Here is a 6,468-nt window from a genome sequence, read left to right on the forward strand (position 1 = left end):
ATTTCCTATCTTTTATATTAACAGTTACAAACACATAAATAAAAACATTTCCACACTGCTACAAAAGAACTGTACCACATCACATTACATTACGTCGTCTTTTAAAACAGACTAAATAGATAAATACATGCCTCTGGTTGCTGCTTTTATTTCAAAGGCATTTAAAGGCTTACATTTATGTAAGTTGCTATTTAACTGTGAAAATGTACAAATCCTGATTGTTCATACTTTATTTATTACCTGCTGGAGATTACTTGAAAAACCATGTATTGTTGCAATCGTATGTTTAATGTCTTCGTGTTTGCAAAACTTTCTGGCCTTTTTTTCTGTGTAAAAACTGTTTTCATACAGCGATAGCTGGACGCTTTTGCCCATATTAGGATCTTCCTTAAATGGCATTCTGCGCAAGAGCGCCCTCCGGCTTCGAGTATGAATGAAACACACACTGCAGGAGTGTTTGCGCTCTGTGATATTCATCTCACTGTATTCTGGCTCCGAATTAAATATCAAATCATATGCAGACTATCCCGTCTCTTTGAGTTTAAATCTGTATTTATTCCCACCAGCTCTTGAAAACCTATATGAGGACAGACTTTACCGAAAAAGTGCAGGGGATGAGTTTCCATGATATTAAAAGTGGGGGGACACGTTCCCCGCATAATCTACGCCCCTGCAGTACATATTACTATCAAAAATTAATTCATAATAGTTATAATATAATTTCACTTTATTTAGTTTTTTTTTATATTTATATATACAATTATAGTAGATAAACTAAATAATAGTGTGAGATATTATAAAAAAATAAAAGGTAGTCGTAGTATTAAATACAAATAGGCTACATTTATTTTATAGAAAACCTACAAATAAAATGCTAATATTTACTGCTTTCTTTGTTTGCCTCTTTAAGGCGAGACACTGCAGGTGAATAGGGAAAAAAAAATAACTAATAGTTATCACCTTACTTACCCAGTTGATTGATTACCTTGATTATTGCAAAGATTTTTTGTATTATAAGTTTTCAAAAATGTTATGTTTAAATATGCAAATGAGGCATTATTTAATGAAATATGTGCTAATTTGCATAAATTTGTAGTGCAAAAATCTGAACACTAGATGAAGTCAGTTTCAAATTTTTTGTTTAATTTTTTTGACATATTAGAGTCAAATGATTTTACAGAGGGAATTCTGGTTATCTTTTTTTGTCACTCCATAATTCAGAAAATACTTTGAACAGCCAGAAAACAATATATTTTCACAATTTTGGTGGAAATAAAATGTTGTATATAATCCAGGAAAATATATATGAACAAATCCCTCTGTAAAAACCTTCAGAATATAGACAGGAATAAAAATGTCAAGTTTGGTGTGTGTAAGTGCTACTGAAGTGGAGATTTATGGCTCAGTGTTGAAGAAAAAACTCATTTTGAGAAAACGGCCTTTAAAAATATGCTTTGTAATTGAAATCTATTGACACAAACAGATAAAGTGCTATAAAAGAAACACTTAACAGTGTCTTTTAGATGTTTTCCTTCCACTAATTTGAAAAAGCACTTTATGAAAAACCAAAAAGCCCAAAATCTCAAAATTGACAGGTGCTTGAAAAAACAGTGTTTTTGCCTGCAGTGTCTCACCTTAAGGAGAATCGCTTTATGTAATTACCCAATTTTAAGTAGCTTTGAATAAAAGCTCTAAAGATAAAAAATAAAATTAAAAGCGTTTTTATCATATTCAAACTTAAAATCAGCAGGCATTCACTGTGGCATGTTGCCTGCAAGTAAGTAAAAGTAAGAGCGTCAGTAAATGAATGTCATAGTTTTGCATTGTGCTTTAAAAACAGCAATGGATACACTAGATTTATGTATTCATGTTGAAAATAAAACTTATAGTGCAGTTTGTGATCTAAAATGGTAGGCTAATTGTGTATTAACATTGTCAGAACATATTTAACGAATTTTTCTTTTTTTTTTTGGTTATGGACCATTTATGTGCACCCCTGTATATAAACACAATTGAACTGATATTTGCAGAACATTTTTTTTACCCCAAAAATATTGAACAATAAATAAGTTGCATCAACACTTTTAAAAGCTTATTTCCATAGAGATTTATTGCTGCAAGCTTGGAAAGCGAAGAATATAATTACAAAAGTTCCACAAAAAATGTTTGAAATACTGAAAAAGACGATCTTTCCCTTTCACATTCAAGTGAAGTCCATCTGGACGGAACATTTCAGAACATATACATCCTCCAGACACAAAGGCTCTCCACGTTTGCAAAAAAAACAACATTGTCCATCTCACTAGACCATCTTTCCAACAATATATTGCAACGCTTCACTGTATGTTTAGTTTGCTTGTCATCAACATAACGAGGCAAAACAGAACAAATAGCGAAATACAGTTTGTACTTAAAAGAGTGACGAAGGCGTTCCACAAGCAATGCCATTCGGTTAACGATGGTTTCCGCTGAAACCCCACTAGCGACATCATTTGTCCCAATGTGAACGATTAACAAGGCATCCCCGTTTACTCTTCTCAGATGATAAACGTGCTGTTGTGCTGAACGGACCAAAGTAGTTCCCGGATGAACCCAACAATATGCGCCCTCACAGTATTGGTCCAAACCACGGCACATGGAATCCGTCAAGAAGCAAACATTCAGACCTGCAAGAAACAAAACCATTATCACAACTAAATAACCCATGCGTCAAAAAACAAGAACATTTATTTAGTCAACAAATATACCTTTAGGTACAACGAAGTCTTTCTTCCCAAACCTGGAAACAACCATGTTGCTTTCTGTGCCAACAAAATAAATAAAATATAAAGATTAACAACTACAAAAATAAAGATTAATACACTCGGTACACATAAAATAAAAACATTGTTCCGCTCTAAAAAAAATGTACTTCTCACCAATTTTCTCCATTTTACACAGAGTTCAACAAACAGTCCAACTGAGTGCCAGAACCGTCATACTCAGCACTTTAAATAAAGGGTTACATTGACATCACTTACCCTCCAAAACACGCCCCCTCACCTGGCAAAATAACCTGTTCTGCTGAACCCCTCAGTTGCTCCCAGGGCGCAGGATCTATAGCTGTCCACTGCTCTGTGTATGTGTTCACGGTGTCTTCACTTCTCACTACTGTGTGTGTGTGTACTTGCATAAGTTAAATGCAGACCAATTCCGAGTATGGGCTACCAAACTAGGCAAATGTCACGACTTCCACTTTCACAATCATAGTTTTTGTAAATCTTTATTTAAAAACATCCAATCATGCCACTATAATATTATAAATATCTACTAGCTTGACGTGTCAATACAACAAATTACTAAACAAGATATAGGTATGATTTTACCACAAAGTTCAACATATTGACATTATAGCTACAAAATCGCATGTTTCAGTGCTTAAAGTCCATTTATTTCTTTCCATAGCTCTCACCAATCTATAAAAAATATAGCTACCCCAGATTTTTTGGTTTTAAATAATACTAACACAATTCTTTATAGATCACTAAATATTTAGCCTATTTAATGACTATTGTATATCATTTTAATAAATAAATTAAATTTTTAATTAAATTTAAATAAAACATTGATAAAATTTTGACAACGTTCCACAAAAATAATTAGATATAGCCTACTTTTATTAATTTTTTACTTTTAGGATAATAATGAATATACAACACCTTATACATTTCTATAAATAAAACAACAGACACTTCTATCACTGACTTTAATTGATTAAATCATACACACAACACATTCTTATATAACCTTATATTGAAAGCACTTTTGTGCTATAATATTTTTTTACACACCAACAAATAGGCTACTAAAACACAAATATAATAAAATATAGATAAATAAATATATAAAACATTCAACAATTATAGTCAATTTTGACTGTACTTAAATTAAATAAATTAATAATATTTTACACTTCTACCATCAAATTACAAATCAATCTTCACAAAAAATATCCATAATAAGATTGTTCTATAATGCAAAACTCACAGGCAAAACTATTGAGTCATTATTAGCCTACTAATCACATAATGAATTTTCACATATTCGTTTTCTAAATATTTCTTTTTTAGTTATACAGTACAGCCATATTGTGTCATTGTTATTTCCATACACTTTAAAGTCTATATATATATATATATATATATATATATATATATATATATATATATATTCATAAAGGGACAATTATTGTGAGCATATTTAAACCTTCTAATTGAAACAACTATTCCAATGTTTCTTAAAAAATAAAAAAACCTTTCTTTGTCTCTATACATAAAAATAAAACTGCTTAAGAAAGAATGCCACCATTACTAGTGTTAATAGCAGCAATTACATTTACATTAACTGATCATTTGGGCATGTCTAGCATTTATTGCTGATATTTACACCTAAACCATTCAGAAATATAATCCACTTTAATGAATAAGACCCCATACTTAATTTAGTAAAACTTTTAAAAAGATCGTTACACACATTTTCAAATCCATTTACTCTTCATGACTGATTTAACAATAGTTTATCACCATCAAAACAATGGCCTTTCAAATGACTTAGGAACATGCTGTTATACAGCTGAGTCGTGCCTTGAATTTAAACTCAGTTCACCATTGCACATTTCACTTTATATTGTAGCAGTTAAAATCTAACAAACTCTTGGTGATTTTTCTGTTTTTGATAATAGCCTATTGGTAAATATATATTTTAATGCATTTATTTTTTATATTTTATTATTTCCTATCTTTTATTTTAACAGTTACAAACACATAAATAAAAACATTTCCACACTGCTACAAAAGAACTGTACCACATTACATTAAATTACTTCGTCTTTTAAAACAGACTAAATAAATAAATACATTCCTCTGGTTGCTGCTTTTATTTCGAAGGCATTTTATGTACTTTAAAGGCTTACATTTATGTAATTTGCTATTTAACTGTGAAAATGTACAAATCCTGATATTAACGATGCCTCTTATTTAAACAAATCCATGTTTTGTGTACCAAACTTCATAACACCACCTAGACAGCACACATACATTACGTGAACTCTAACATTACTGTTTCGCCCCAGATATCCACTGCACATGTCTGCGGCGCTATACGGCTCCAACGCAGCTACCGGAGCTGATCGAGACCACTCTAGCGCCACTTCGCTATAAATAGGCTCTAAGTCAAGTTTATTTATATATAGCCCTTTAAAACTAAATAAATGCTGAACAAAGTGCTGCACAACATACCAAACAAAACATCCATTGTACAATACAATTTAAAGACTAATAATAAAATATGAAAAGAAAGCAAAACAAAAATAATAGAATTAAGACCGGAAACATCATGCAATTTAAAACAATATTTCAAACTAAAAAATAATAATATTAATTTAATAATTAATATCAAATTACACATATGCCTGAGAAAAATAATAAGTTTTCTAGTCTAGTCTAGTCTATTTTTGACACAAGCCGCGTCAGAACCGCACACCTAATACAAAATATAAGTACAAAAAAATCATGTATACATTTCAAATTAAACACACTGTGCAATCTCTCAATCTATTTCATATTACTATATTTTTGCTAGAAAACCAGAAATAGATGACAAGAGGTTCATTCACAAATTTGAAAACCTCACAATATTAGGCCATATGGCACCACAGATCCATTTTTCAAGGACAATTAAAAAAAGTGTTGTGGAGTTTAATTGCATGAGTTGTAGGAGTGGAATAAACTGAATTAAACATGACAAAACATTAACATTCAGCCAACCATGTTCGAATACACAGAATCAAGAAAAAAATGTTGAACCATAGACTGTGTTGGACAGGCAAATCACGTGGTCTTGCGAATCCTACCACTGCCATCTGATCCGCTACTGGTGTGAGTGGACAATGTGTGGAGGACGAAAATTTTTTTATCGGAGCTTTAACACGCCGCAAACGTGTGCAGTGGAAAGGTATGCATTGCCTTTTTTACGCACCCATGTTAATGGCCTTCACACTGTACACGGTTGCGGCTAGGTTTAAAACAAGAAAAAGAGTACCTTTAGATAAACAAGGCAACATAATATATACACTTTTATGGAGGCAAAAAAACGAACTAGATTAAGACCCGTGAGATCGCTTGCAATAAATATTTAAATGCAAAAGGTGAGAGTTGACTGTTTCCTTGTTTTAATATTTAAATATTTGCTATATCCTAACAAGGAAAATAGCCTATTTGTTGTTTAAATGTTTTGGCGCTAGCTTGAGCAGATGCGTGTTCTTAAAGACAAATTTTCAGTTGGCATACACTGAAATATTGAATTGCATATTACGTTGAAAACATATAACAATTAAGTTGAAAGAATCTAGAATTCTTACACTTCACAAAACATAATGTCCCTTAAAATAAATTCAAATAATTATAACTATCTAGCTCACACAGAAGTACA

The 6,468-nt window shown here is 31.4% G+C and overlaps 1 long non-coding RNA gene across 2 annotated transcripts; it reads right to left on the reverse strand.

Annotated features, from left to right (window-relative positions):
* Positions 1 to 2,092: 2,092 nt before the first annotated feature.
* On the reverse strand, positions 2,093 to 4,140 carry LOC127958726 (uncharacterized). Of its 2 annotated transcripts, XR_008154137.1 has the most exons (3): positions 2,919 to 4,140; positions 2,748 to 2,801; positions 2,093 to 2,666 (listed from the first exon to the last, which is right to left on the reverse strand). It is a non-coding gene; the product is annotated as an uncharacterized LOC127958726 (long non-coding RNA). The 2 variants fall into 2 exon arrangements; XR_008154136.1 differs by lacking the exon at positions 2,919 to 4,140 and having other exon boundaries at positions 2,748 to 2,912.
* Between the last annotated feature and the right edge of the window lie 2,328 nt (positions 4,141 to 6,468).

Source organism: Carassius gibelio, chromosome B5 (assembly GCF_023724105.1).
Source record: "Carassius gibelio isolate Cgi1373 ecotype wild population from Czech Republic chromosome B5, carGib1.2-hapl.c, whole genome shotgun sequence".
In the NCBI taxonomy this organism is placed as follows: Eukaryota; Metazoa; Chordata; class Actinopteri; order Cypriniformes; family Cyprinidae; genus Carassius; species Carassius gibelio.